Raw genomic sequence first — 14664 nt, forward strand, 5'->3', positions numbered from 1 at the left:
ATCAATAGAGCCCCCCCAAAACACTCTCCGGGTCACCGTGAGCGCCCCCAAATCCTCTCAAACAAATCCCGAGCGCCCCAAATTCCTTTCCGGGACCCCCAAAACTCCTCGGAGCCCCCTCCCCCCGCTGCCCAGAGCCCCCCCAGAGCCCCCCGCTCCCCCCGCGCTCCCCCCCCCGTTAATGCTCTTAACGGGGATCAGCGCCCGCAGCACCGGGGGGGCTCAGGGGGGGTTTGGGACACAAACACGCGAATTTGGGGGTGGGGGGTCCCCAAATTCCTCCCGGGACAGCGCGGGGGGGGCCCTGCCCGGGGATGCGGAGCCGCTGCCGCAGTGCCCGGGGGGGGGGCGCGGGGGGGATCAGCGGGTTCGGGGGGGTTGCGGGACCCTTGGGGGGGGTTCTGAGGGTGGGTTTGGGGTGGTTTTGGGGGGGGTCTCCCCTCAGCTTGAGCCCCCCCCCAGGTGTGTTTGTGCCCCCCCCCCCCCCCCCCCCCCCCCCCTTACCTGCGCTGCGGTGGCGGCGCGCGCTGAGCCCGCGGCAGCTCATCACACCCCGGGGGGCGGGGCTTGCTGGCCACGCCCCCTCCGCCGTCACCACGGCAACGCCTCCTGGACACGCCCCCCTCCCCGGCTTGTTGCCGTGGCGATAAGGGAGGAAGCCACGCCCCCAATTTTCCCGCCACCCGCGCGTGCCGCCCGCCAGGGGGCGCTCGAGGCGTGAGGGGGGCAAAGATGGCGGAGGAGGCCGTGAGGGGGGTGAGGGGGTTTTCTTGGTTTTTTTTGTGTTTTTTTGGGTTTTGTGAGAATCAGGGATCACAAGAGAGGATTGCGGGAGCTTTAGGGGTCCCTGGGGGTGGTTTTGGGGGTTCTGAGGAGTCACTGAGGAGAGTTGTGGGGCTTGGCGGGTATGGGGGGGGCTCTTTGTGGGGGGTCAGTGGTCGCTAAAGTGGGTTGGGGGCTTCTAACGGGTCTTTATGAGGGGTCGAGTGTCCCGAGGGAAGTTTTTGAGGGGATTTGGGGGGTCTCGGTTGGTGTTGGGGATCCCAAGAGCGGTTTGAGGTGTTTTGGGGTCTTTCAGGTCCCTTGGAAAGAGAGAGCTCTTGGGAAAGGGGTTCCGGGGGATTTTTGGGGTTTTTTTAGGGAGGAATATGGGGTCTCCCCACCTTTTCTGGCCCTGCAGGTCCTGGAGCAGCTCCTGGTGGTTCTGGGGACCTCCAAAAATGGGGAGCCCCGACGGGGAGCGCTGCTGGTGGCTCTGATGGCGGGGGCGGCTCTGGGGGGGCCCCTCTGCACCCTCACAGGTGTGTGGGGGGGTCCTGGGGGGTCCTGGGTGATCCAGGCTCCCCTCAGACCCCCCTGACCCCCTCCCCTTTTCCAGTGGCAGCCACGGGACCCCTCAGCCGAGACCTCGACCCTGAAGCAATGGGGAAGGGTAAGAGACCCCCAGAGGCCCCCCCAAAACCCCTCAGAGACCCCAAAACCCCCCAGAGACCCCCCAAGTCCCCCAGAGACCCCAGGACCCCCCAGAGACCCCCCTCAAAACCCCTCAGAGACCCCCCAAAACCCCACAGAAACCCCAAAACCCCCCCAGAGACCCCAAAACCCCTGAGAGACCCCCAAAACCCCACAGAGACGGCCCAAACCCCACAGAGATTTCCCCAAACCCCTCAGAGACCCCCCAAAACCCCTCAGAAACCCCCACAACCCTCAGAGACCCCCAAACCACTCAGAAACCCCCCCAAAACCTCTCTGGGACCCCCTCATAGGCACCCCCAATTCCCAATTCCTTTAAGAGCCCCCCAAAACCTCTCTGGGATCCCCAAAATCCTCTCAATCTTCTCCCCAGCCCCACTGGGGGTCCCCTAAACCTTTAACCCCCCCCCCAAAATCCCCCCCAGCCCCTCGGGGGGTGCAGGAGCTGCCGGGAGCCCCCCAAAATCTCCCCCCGTGCTGCGGGCGGATCCTGGCCCGGGCTCAGGTGCAAAGGAGCTTCCAGGTGAGTTTTGGGGGGGATTTTGGGGGTCCCCCCACTCTCTGTTCTCTTTCCCAGCCCCCCCCAAAGTCACCTTGATGGAGGAATTGGGGTCGGGGGGGCCCCAGGAGCCCCCCGGGAATTGGAATTGGGGCAGGAGGATAAAAATAGTCGGGGTGGCCTGGATTTGGGGGGGGTGGGGGGGAAATAATGGGGTCACGGTGGGGGGGGGGGAGGGGAAATGGGGTCATGGGGGGGTGGGACACCCCAAAACATGCGGGGGAGGGGGTGGGACCCCCCAAATTGGGCTCAGTTCCTTGGGGGGGTATTGGGGTCCCTCCTGTGCTTCCCCCCCGGGGGTCGTGGAAGATTTTGGGGTCCCCCATCCTGTGCCCCCCCCCGGGGGTTGTGGAGGATTTTGGGGTCCCCCATCCTGTGCCCCCCGCCGGGGGTTGTGGAGGATTTTGGGGCCCCCTCTGTGTCCCCCCCCAGATCTGTCACCCCCCCCCGGTGCCCCCCGCCCGCGGGTCCCTGTGGCAGCTCCTGCACCGGACCAGCCTCGTGCACCCCGAGGTACCCGGGGGGATTTTGGGGGTCCTGGGGGGGTCCCCAAAAAGGGGAGGGGGTTCCTCAGTGACCCCTTCACGCCCCCCCCTTCAGGTCGAGTTTCATTTCTGTGTCAGCATCGATGGGGAGGTGACATCCAGGACCCTCAGGTGAGACCCCCGGGACCCTCAAATTGGGGACACCCTGACACTGGGGTCACCCACCCCTAACTGGGGACACCCAAACTGGGGACCCTCAAATTGGGGACACCCTGACACTGGGGTCACCCAAACTGGGGTCCCCCACCCATAATTGGGGTCACCCCGATCTTGGGGTTCCCCCTCTCGTGTCCCCCAGCCCGGAGCCCCCCTGGGCGCAGGTGGGAATGAGGCTGAGGGTGCAGAGCCGGCACTTCACTGGGTACGGACTGGGGGGAACTGGGAGGGACTGGGGGGAACTGGGATGGGACTGGGGGGAACTGGGAGGGACTGGGATGAGACTGGGAGGGACTGGGATGGATTTGGGGGGAACTGGGGGGAACTGGGAGGGACTGGGATGGATTTGGGGGGAACTGGGAGGGACTGGGATTGGACTGGAGGGGACTGGGATGGGTGTGAGGAGGATCAGGATGGGACTGGGAGGGACTGGGATGGGACTGGGGGGAACTGGGAGGGACTGGGATGGGACTGGGGGGTACTGGGAGGGACTGGGATGGATTGAGGGGACTCAGATGGGACTGGGAGGGACTGGGATGGGACTGGGACAGGTTGGAACGGAAAAGGGTGAACTGGGGTGGGGCGGGGAGTACCCCAGCGTCAAACTGGGATGAACTGGGATGAGACAGGGGTGCAGTACAGGGTGAAACTGGGATGGGGCAGATAGATTGGTCCAGACCAGTCCGGGCTGGTCTGTACTGATCCGAACTGGTCCAGACTGGTCTGTACGGATCCGAACTGGTCCGAACTGGTCCAGACTGGTCTGTACGGATCCGAACTGGTCCATACCGGTCCGTCCCCCCCAGGCCGCCCCGCAGCCGCCTCCGGCCGTGCCCGGGGCCGCCGCTGCCGCTGCCGGTGCCGCCCCCGCTGGCGGCCGCGGGATTCGGGGGGGACCTGGAGCTGCTCCCGGTGTGCGCCCTCGGGACCCCCCCCGGGACCCCCCCCGGGCACGGACCCCCCCTGTGCCGAGTGCAGATATCCGGGAGGGGGCACCGGGGGGGCTGGGGGGCATTTGGGGTGCTCAGGGGGGTGTTTGGGGGGGGATTTGGGGTGTTCAGAGGGTGTTTGGGATGGGGTTTGGGGTGGTTTGGGGGGATTTGGAGTCTTGGGGTGGAATCTGGGGGGGTTTGGGGGGATTTGGGGTGTCTGGGGCGGGATTTGGGGTGCTCAGGGTGGGATTTGGGGTGGTCTGGGGGAGATTTGGGATCCTGGGGTGGGATTTGGGATGTTCAAGGGGGGATTTGGGGTCCTGTGGTGGGATTTGGGGTGCTCAGGGTGGGATTTGGGGGGGTTTGGGTGAATTTGGGGTCCTGGGGTGGGATTTGGGGTGTTCAGGGTGGGATTTGGGGGGTTTGGGTGGATTTGGGGTCCTGGGGTGGGATATGGAGCATTCATGGGAGTGTTTGGGGCGTTCATGGGGGATTTGGGGCACCAGAGTGGGTTTGGGGTGCTCAGGGTGGGATTTGGGGGGATTTGAGATCCTGGGATGGGATTTGGGGTGCTCAGGGTGGGATTTGGGGTCCTGGGTTGGGTTTTGGGATATCCATGGGGATTTGAGGTGCCCAGAAAGGGTCTCAGAGTTTTTGGGTTGTCCAGGGTGGGTCTCAGGGTGCTGTGGTTGGGAAATTTGGGTTCCCTGGTGGATCTCAGGATGCCCAGGTGGGATTTGGGGTGCCCAGGGTGGGATTTGGGGTTCTGGGGATTTTGGGGGACCCCACCCCCCTCGTTGTTCTCCTTGACCTCCCCACCTTTACCTGTTTGACCCCGCGGGGGTCCCCGTGCCCCCCCCGGCCCCCCCAACCCTGCAGGACCCCTCTGTGCTGGGGGACTGGGGGGGCTTCGGCCTGGCTGCGGCCCCCCTGAACCCCAAAACCCCCCTGAACCCCAAAACCCCCCCGGACCCCAAAACCCCCCCGGACCCCCGAGGCTCCAGTGAGGATGAGGAAGGTCCGTGGAGTTCCTGGGGTTTTTTTGGGGGGATTTTGGGGTTCCTCCCTCTCTCAGCTCCTGCATATTGTCCCCATAGATCCGGTGCCCCCCGATGTCACCTTTGGGGTGCGCTGGGACCCCCCCGAGGGGGACGGGGACCCCCAAACTTCCCCCGAGGGGGACCCCAAAACCCTCCTGGTTTTCCTCTTCCTGCGGCACCGTGACCCCTTTGGGGGGTACGACACAGGTAAGGGGGGGGAGACCCCGATTTTGGGGTGTCCCCAAGCCCTGGGAGTGTCCCCAAACTCTGGGGGTGTCCCCAAACCTTTGGAGTGTCCCCAAATTTTGGGGGTGTTGCCACGGCTCAAAGGGTCCCCAAATTTTAGAGCTGTCCTGAGGTCTTGAGCTGTCCCCAAGTTTTGTGAGGTCTCCTCATCGCTTTGGGGGTGTCCGTGTGGTTTGGGGGTGTCCCTGTGGGCTGTCCCCTTATTTCAGGGCTGTCCCCAAGATTTTGGGGGTGTCCCCACGGTTTTGGGGTGCCCCCCCCTTCCCAGTTTCCCCATTCCAGCTCGGCCCCCCGAGCTGGGCTGACCCCAAAATTTGGAAGCTGACCCCAAGGTTTGTGGGCACCCCCTTGGTTTTGGGGTTACCCCCGTGGTTCAGGGGTGTCCCCCCGCTCCTGAAGGGGGTCCCCCACAATTCGAGGACCCCCCCCAAATTTCGGGGTGCCCCCCAGGGATGCGGCGGCTGCTGCTGGCCCAGCTGGAGCCCACGCTGCGCCTCGGCCGCCCCGCGCTGGCCCGGGGGCTCCGCGCGCTCCTGCTCCCCGTGCTGGGGGGGCTGCGCCGCCAGCGCCAGGTGCGTGCGGGGTTTGGGGTCTCCCCCGAGCCCCCCAAACCCGCCGTGAGCCCCCAAAACCCCCCTGACCCCCCAAATCCCCCCGCAGGCCCAGCAGAGCGTGGCCCGAGCCCAGGCCCTGGCGGTGGCCGCGCTCACGGCCGTGGTGGCCGCCAGCTCCAGCGGCCGCTTCCGCAGCGCCTGCCTGGGCGCCCTGCAGGTTTGGGGGTTCGGGGGGGGTCCCCCCGGGGTTACAGGGGGGTTTGGGGGTGTCCCCAATGTCACCGTGTCCCCCCTTCAGGTGCAGGACACGCCGGCGCTGGCGGCGGCCGCGCGCCGCAGATGGGCCGAGGTCTCGCGGCGGCCGGGGCTGCCCCGCGGGGGTGAGGGGGAAATTGGGGGCTGGGGGGTCCCCAAAACCCCCCCGGGGCACTGAACCCCCCTCCTGTGCCCCACAGGGACACCCCAAAAGCAGCGCCGGGGAAGGAGGGCACGGCAGGGTGAGGAAGAGGAGGAGGAGGAGGAAGGGCACAGGAGCAGCCAGGGCCAGGTGAGGTTTGGGGGTCCCTCCCTCCTGTGGGGACCCCCAGGAGCCTCCCGGTAACCCCCAGGACCCCCCAACTGCAGGACCCCGATGGGTGGATGCCCTGAGGGACAGACAGAGCCCCCTCCCATCCCAGTGCTCCCAGTTCAGCCAGTCCTGCCTCATCCCGGTTACACCAGTTGGCCCCCGTTCCTTTCATGGGTTTCATTTCCTGCATTCACTCCCAGTTCTCCCAGTTAGTCCCAGTTCCCCCAGTTAACGTTGATCCCAGTTCTCCCCACCAGTCCCAGTTCACGCAGTCACTCCCAGTTCCCCCAGTACTCCCAGTTTCCCACAGTCATTCCCACTTATCCCAGTCATTCCTGCTTGGTCTCTCCTGTTCCTCCCAGTCCCTCCCAGTTCATCCCAGTCCTCTCCAGACCCTCCCAGTTCCCATTTCGCAGTCCATCCCAGTTTCCCTGTCCCCCCCAGTGATCCCAGTTTCTCCCAGTCCATTCCAGTTTCTCCCAGTCCCTCCCAGTTTCCCAGTCCATCCCAGTTCGCCCCAGTTTCCCCAGTCCATCCCAGCCCTTCCCTGTTTTCCAATCCCCCCCAGTCCATCCCAGTTTCTCCCAGTCCCTCCCAGTTTCCCAGTCCATCCCAGTTTCTCCCAGTCCATCCCAGTTTCTCCCAGTCCGTCCCAGTTTCTCCCAGTCCCTCCCAGTTTCCCAGTCCATCCCAGTTCCCCCTAGTTTCCCCAGTCCATCCCAGTTTCTCCCAGTCCATTCCAGTTTATCCCAGTCCAACCCACTCCCTCCCAGTTTCCAGTCCCCACAGTTTCCCAGTTTCTCCCAGTCTCTCCCATTTTCCCAGTTCCTCCCAGTCCATCCCAGTTTCTCCCAGTCCATTCCAGTTTCTGAGTCCATCCCAGTTCTTCCCCGTCCGTCCCAGTTTCCCGCTCAACCCCATCGCCCCGCCCATTACCGACGCATCCTCATTTACATAACCACACCCACCGCCCACAAGCCCCGCCCCAACGGCTCCATAACCACGCCCCCGTCCCTCCTTCGCCCCGCCCCCCGTGGCGGCCACGCCCCCGTTCCTCCCCTCGCCCCGCCCCCCGCGCAAGCCCCGCCCCTCCCGCTCAGGCCCCGCCCCCGCCATGGCGGCCCCTCAGCCCCCCGGTTCCCCCTGGGCCGGGCCGGGGTCGGGAGCGGCCCCCGGAGGCACCGGAGCCGCCCGGGCCGGGCCGTGCTGGGCCGCCGTGCTCGGCTGCCTCAGCCTGGCCTGCTCCTACGTGGGGAGCCTGTACGTGTGGGGCAGCCCCCTGCCCAGGTACGGCCGGGGGGATCCGGGGGGATTTGGGGCTGTCTGAGGGGGATTCAGGGGGTCTGGGGGCGAGCACGGCGGGTCAGGGAGGGATCTGAGAGGTCTTGAAGCACCTGCGGGGAAATTGGGGTGTCTGGAGGGGGATTCGGGGGGTCTAGGGGGGATTTGAGGGGTCTGGAGGGCGCCTAAGTGGTAAATGGGGTGTCTGGAGGGGGTTTGGGGGGAATTCGGGGGCTCTGGGGGGGATTTGAGGGGAATTCCGGGGATCTGAGGGGGATTCGTGGGGCTGGGGGCGGGCATGGCAGGTCAGGGAGGGATCTGAGGGGTCTGGGGGGTAATTGGGGTGTCTGGGCAGGATCTGAGAGGGAATTGGGGAGTCTGGGGAGGATTTGGGGGGAATTCAGGGGGTCTGGGGGAGATTTGAGGGGTCTGGGGCCATCTCTGGGGGGTCCCAGGGGGATTTGGGGTCTATGGGACACCTGGGGAGGAATTTGGGGGGCGTCTCTGGATTATGGGAGGGGCTGGGGGAATGTACAGGGTTTTGGGGGGGCTCTGGGGTTCCTTAGAGGGGAGGATTTGGGGTCCCTGGGGGGGATTTGGGATCTCTGGAGGCAATTTTGGATTCTTGGGGGGGATTTGGGGTCCCTGGGGGGGATTTGGGGTCCCTGAGGGGGTCCCTGGGGGATAATTGGGGTCTTTGGGGGGGATTTACGGTTCCTCAGGGGCAATTTTGGGGTCCCTGGGGGCAATTTTGGGTCCCGGGAGAGGATTTGGGGTCCCTTGGGGTGTCCATGGGGTTGGGACAGCCCCTTGTGGCTTTTGGGGTGATTTTATCTCCATAAAAGGGGCTGGGGGGGGTCTCTCAGTGCCTGGGGGTGTCGGGGGGTACCCTGGGAGGATTTTGGGGTGCAGGCCCCCCCTCGGGACCCCTCCCCACCTCAGGACCACCCCTCGGTGATCAAGCGTCGCTTCACGAGCGTCCTGGTGGTGTCGGGGCTGTCCCCGGCCCTGGTGTGGCTCTGGAAGGAGCTCACGGGGGTCAAGGTGAGTTTGGGGGGGGGTCCCCAAAATCTGAGGGGGGGGGGGGTCTCAGAGCCCCCCCAGACCTCGCCGACCCCTCCCCAATTTCCGTTTGCCCCCTCCCCAGGCCGACACCCCCCTGCCCGCCCTGCTGGGGCTGCGCCTCGAGGGGCTGCTCCCGGCCACGCTGCTGCCTCTGCTGCTCACCATGGTGGGTCTGGGGGGCTGCGACCCCCCACAATCCCCCCTGACCCCCAGGACCCCCCCCAGAATTTATGGAGGGCCCCTCTCCCCAAATGCTTTTCCTGGGCCTTTCCTGTGTGGTGGGGGTGGGACCTCCTGGGACCCCCAAAATCCACTCAGGACCCCCCACAATCCACTCAGGACCCCCCAAAATCCACTCAGGACCCCCCAAATTCCACTCAGGACACACCTATGGACCCCCAAAATCCCCCTGACCCCCAGGACCCCCCCCAGAATTTATGGAGGGCCCCCCACCCCAAATGCTTTTCCTGGGCCTTTCCTGTGTGGTGGGGGTGGGACCACCTGGGACCCCCAAATTCCTCTCAGGACCCCAGGACCCCCCACAATCCACTCAGGACCCCCCAAATTCCACTCAGGACACCCCAAAATCCACTCAGGACACACCTATGGACCCCCAAAATCCCCCTGACCCCCAGGAGCCCCCTCAGAATTTATTGAGCATCCCCCACCCCAAATGCTCTGCCTGGTCCTTTGACCTGTGGTGGGGGTGGGACCACCTGGGACCCCCAAATTCCTCTCAGGACCCCCCAAAATCCACTCAGGACACTCCCAGGGACCCCCAAAATCCCCCTGAACCCCCAGGACCCCCCCCCAGAATTTATTGAGAGCCCCCCACCCCAAATGTGGTGGGGGTGGGAAGGGTTGGGACCCGCAAAATCCAATCAGGACCCCCCAAAATCCACTCAGGACCCCCCAAAATCCATTCAGAACCCCCCAAAATCAACTCGAGACCCCCCCAAAATCCACTCATGACCTCCCCAGGGACCCCAAAATCCCCCTGACCCCCAGGACCCCCCCCAGAATTTTTTGAGAGCCCCCCACCCCAAATGCTTTTCCTGGGCCTTTCATGTGTGGTGGAGGTGGGAGGGGTTGGGACCCCCTGGGACCCCCAAACCCACTCAGGACCCCCCAAACCTCCCCTGAGCCCCCCCAAAACCCTTCTGGGACCCTCAAATCCCTCTAGACCCCCCCCAAATCCCCCCAACCCCAAATCCTGCCCCCTCTTCTAATCCCACTCCCCATGGTGGGCATGGGGTGAAAAACGGGGAACCCCCCCCTCAAAACCCCCCAAATCCCCCCCATTGACCCCTAGGGGATGGGAAAGGGGGGTGCGACCCCCCCTGACCCCCCCTGACCCCCCAGATCCTGTTCCTGGGCCCCCTGATCCAGCTGTCCATGGACTGTCCCTGGCGCTGGCTCGATGGCATCAGGGTGGCCCTGGGTAAGGGGGCACAATTTGGGGAGGGGGCGCCAATTTGGGGGGGCAGGAGTTGGGGTTTGGGGGTCGGGAATTGGGGTTTGGGGGGGGCTGGGGGTCCCCAACACTGGGGGGGGGGGTTTGGGGGAGATAAGAGGGTGAAATGGGGGAGTTTGGGGGGGTTTGGGGCTCAGTTCTGTGGGGTTTTGGAGATCAGTTTTATGGGGTTTTTGGGTCAGTTTTATGGGATTTTGGGGTCAGTTTTATGGGATTTTGGGGTCAGTTTTATGGGATTTTGGGGTCAGTTTTATGGGATTTTGGGGTCAGCTTTATGGGATTTTTGGGTCAGTTTTATGGGATTTTGGGGTCAGTTTTATGGGATTTTGGGGTCAGCTCTATGGGATTTTTGGGCTCAGTTTTATGGGATTTTTTGGGCTCAGTTTTATGGGATTTTTTGGGCTCAGTTTTATGGGATTTTTTGGGCTCAGTTTTATGGGATTTTTGGGCTCAGTTTTATGGGATTTTTGGGCTCAGTTTTATGGGATTTTTGGCTCAGTTTTATGGGATTTTTGGGGCTCAGTTTTATGGGATTTTGGGGTCAGCTCTATGGGATTGTTGGGCTCAGTTTTATGGGATTTTTGGGCTCAGTTTTATGGGATTTTTGGGCTCAGTTTTATGGGATTTTGGGGTCAGCTCTATGGCATTTTAAGGATCAATTCTATGGGATTTTAGGTTCAGTTCTGTGGGATTCTGGGGTCAGTTTTGTGGGATTCTGGGGTCAGTTTTATGGGATTCTGGGGCTCAGTTTTGTGGGATTTTGGGCATAAATTCTGTGGGATTTTGGGGCTCAGCTCTGTGGGATTTTTGGTGCATGGGCTGCAGAACCAGGGATGGATTTTTTTTTGGTTTTTTGGGGTTTTTTTTTGGCGTGTATCATGTTTGGGATTCTGGGCCTCAGCCCTGTGGGGTTTTTGGGGTCCCCCAGACCCGCGGGTGTGGGCGCTGTGCCTGGGGAATGTGCTATGAATACAGAACCAGGGCTGGATTTTTTGGGGTTTTTTTTTGGTTTTTTTGGGGTTTTTTGGGGTTTGTCATGTTTGGGATTTTGGGGCTCAGCCCTGTGGGGTTTTTGGGGTCCCCCAGACCCGCGGGTGTGGGCGCTGTGCCTCGGGGACGTGCGCTGGCTGCGGAACCAGGTGGTGGCACCTCTGACAGAGGAGTTGGTGTTCAGGGCCTGCATGCTGCCCATGCTGGTGCCCTGCACGGGGCCGGGCCCTGCCGTGCTGGCCTGCCCCCTGTTCTTTGGGGTCGGTGAGTGGAGCCCCAAAATATCCCCAAAATACCCCAAAAATACCCTAAAATACCATCCCAGGCTGGCCTGCCCCCTGTTCTTTGGGGTCGGTGAGTGGAGCCCCAAAATATCCCCAAAATACCCCAAAAATACCCTAAAATACCATCCCAGGCTGGCCTGCCCCCTGTTCTTTGGGGTTGGTGAGTGGAACCCCAAAATATCCTAAATATATTCTAAAATACCTCAAATATAGCCAAAAATACCCTAAAACACCCCCCTGTGCTGGCCTGGCCCCTGTTCTTTGGGGTCGCTGAGTGATACATTAAAATCCCCTAAAAATACCCCTAAAATACCATCCCGGGCTGGCCTGCCCCCTCTTCTTTGGGGTTGGTGAGTAAAACCCTAAAATACCCCAAAAATACCCTAAAATACCCCAAAAATACCGTAAAATACCCACCCCATGCTGGCCTGGCCCCTCCTCTTTGGGGTTGGTGAGTGGAACCGCAAAATATCCCAAATATACTCTAAAATACCTCAAATATACCCAAAAATACCCTAAAACACCCCCCTGTGCTGGCCTGGCCCCTGTTCTTTGGGGTCGGTGAGTGGAGCCCTAAAATACTCCCAAAATATCCCTAAAATACCCCAAAAATACCCCAAAAACCCCACCCCCAAACCCCTCCCTACTGGCCTGCCCCCTCTTCTTTGGGGCCAATGAGTGCAACCCTAAAATCCCCCAAAATCCCCCCAAAAATACCCTAAAATACCCCCCCCATACGGGGCTGCTCCCTGTTCCTTGGGGTGTGTGAGCGGGACCCCAAAATAACACCAAAATCCCCCCAAAACACTGCCACTGACTCCCTGATCCCCCCAAAAACCCCAAATCCCCTCCAAAAACCCCAAATCCCCCCTGAAAACCCCAAATCCCGCCCAAAAACCCCAAATCCCCCCCGAAAACCCCAAATCCCCCCCAAAAAAACCCCAAATCCTCTCCAAAAACCCCAAATCCCCCCAAAAAACCCCAAATCCCCCCCGAAAACCCCAAATCCCCCCCCAAAAAACCCCAAACCCCCCCCAAAAAACCCCAAATCCCCCCCCAAAAAACCCCAAATCCCCCCCCAAAAAACCCCAAAACCCCCCCGAAAACCCCAAATCCCCCCCAAAAAAACCCCAAATCCTCTCCAAAAACCCCAAATCCCCCCAAAAAACCCCAAATCCCCCCCGAAAACCCCAAATCCCCCCCCAAAAAACCCCAAAACCCCCCCAAAAAACTCCAAATCCCCCCCAAAAACCCCAAATCCCCCCCAAAAACCCCAAATCCCCCCCCAAAAAACCCCAAATCTGCCCCCCCAGCCCATTTCCACCACGTGATCGAGCAGCTCCGCTTCCGCCACGGCTCCGTGGGCAGCATCTTCATGGCAGCAGGTGAGGGGGGCCGGGGGGATTTGGGGGGCATTTTGGGGGGGTCCTGAGGGAATTTGGGGTGTCCAGGGTGGGATTTGGGGTGTCCAGGAGGAATTTGGGATGTCCGAGGTGAAAATTTGGGGTACCCAGGGTGGGGATTTGGGTTGTGCAGAAGGAATTTGGGGCGTCCAGGGGAAGGATTTGAGGTGTCCCGAGGGAGTTTGGGATGTCCAGAGTGAAGATTTGGGGGTGTCTGGAGGGAATTTGGGGTGTCCAAGGTGAAGATTTGGGGAGTCCAGGGTGGGATTTGGGGTGTCCAGGATTTGATTTGGAGTGTCCAGGGTGGGATTTGGGGTGTCTAGGGGGAAATTTGGGGGGGTCCCAGGGTGTTTTGAGGGAGTTTGGGGTGTCCTGAGCAAATTTGGAGTGTCCAGGGTGGGATTTGGGGTGTCCTGAGGGAGTTTGGGGTGTCCAGGGTGAAGATTTGGGGTGTCCAGGGGAAGGATTTGGGGTGTGCAGGAGGAATTTGGGGTGTCTAGGGATGTCCAAGGGAAGGATTTGGGGTGTCCTGGGGGAGTTTGGGGTGTCCAGGGAGAGGATTTGGGGTGTCTGGGGGGAATTTTGGGAGTCCAGGGGTGTCCTGAGGGAGTTTGGGGTGCCCAGGGTGGAATTTGGGGTCTCCATGGGGGTTTTGGGGTGTCCAGGGTGAGATTTGGGGTGTCTGGGGACAATTTGATGTCCAGGAGGAATTTGGGGTGTCCACGGGAAGGATTTGAGGTGCGCAGGATGGAATTTGGGGTATCCCGGGGTGGATTTGGGGTGTCCAGGGTGGCTCCTGTGATGCCTCTGATCCTCTCTCAGGGATGAGGGATGGATTTGGGGGTCCCGGGGGGTTTTGGGGTGTCCCTGACCCCCCCTTTTCCCCCCAGCATTCCAGTTCTCCTACACGGCCGTGTTCGGGGCCTACACGGCTTTCCTGTTCCTCAGGACCGGTGCGTTTGGGTTTGGGGGGCCCGGGGGGTTTGGGGGGCCCCAATCCCCATTTCCCCATCCCCAGTTGGGTTTTTGGGGTGCCAATCCCCGTGTCCCTGTCCCCAGGTGTGTTTGGGGTGTGATTTTGGGGTGCCAATCCCTATGGCCCTATCCCCAGGTGTATTTGGGGTCCCCAATCCCCGTGTCCCTGTCCCCAGGTGTATTTTGGGGTGTGATTTTGGGGTGCCAATCCCCATTTCCCCATCCCCAGGTGTGTGTTTGGGGTGGGTTTTGGGGTCCCCAATCCCCATTTCCCCATCCCCAGATGTATTTGGGGTGTGTTTGGGGTGTTTTTGGGGTGTGATTTTGGGGTGCCAACCCCATGTCCCCGTCCCCAGGTCACCTGGCGGGGCCCGTGCTGTGCCACTCCTTCTGTAACTCCCTGGGGGGATTTGGGGATCCCAGGGAATGGTTGATCGCCCTGGCAGAGCTTTGGGGTGCCGGGTGTGTATTTGGGGTGTGATTTTGGGGTGCCAACCCCATTTCCCCATCCCCAGGTGTATTTTTGGGGGGTGATTTTGGGGTGCCAACCCCCGTGTCCCCCCCCCCGGTCCCCAGGTCACCTGGCAGGGCCCATCCTGTGCCACTCCTTCTGTAACTCCCTGGGGGGATTTGGGGGATGCTGTGACCCCGGGGTGGGTGTCGATGATCTGGGGGTGCCGGGTGTGATTTTGGGGTGCCAACCCCACGTCCCCGTCCCCAGGTCACCTGGCGGGGCCCGTGCTGTGCCACTCCTTCTGTAACTCCATGGGTTTCCCGGCGCTGGGCGCGGCCCTGGGGCACCCCCGGCGCCGGGCGCTGCTCCCCGCGTACCTGCTGGGCGTTCTGGGGTTCCTGCTGCTGCTGCACCCCCTGACCGAGCCCGCCTTCTTCGGGGCGCGCCCCCCCTGCCGCGACCCCCCCGCCTGCTCCTGACACGGGCGGGGGGCGCCCGCCCCTCCCCAGAGCCCCCCCTTTTTATAGGAGCCGCCGCACAGAGTCTATTTTTGTGATTAAAGTGGTTTCAGGCTTTGTGGGGCCTAATGGGGGGACTGGGATGGGACTGGGAGGGATTGGGATGGGACTGGGGGGAACTGGGATGGACTGGGATGGGACTGGGAG

The sequence above is a fragment of the Ammospiza caudacuta genome, chromosome 32 (genome assembly GCF_027887145.1).
Source record: "Ammospiza caudacuta isolate bAmmCau1 chromosome 32, bAmmCau1.pri, whole genome shotgun sequence".
In the NCBI taxonomy this organism is placed as follows: Eukaryota; Metazoa; Chordata; class Aves; order Passeriformes; family Passerellidae; genus Ammospiza; species Ammospiza caudacuta.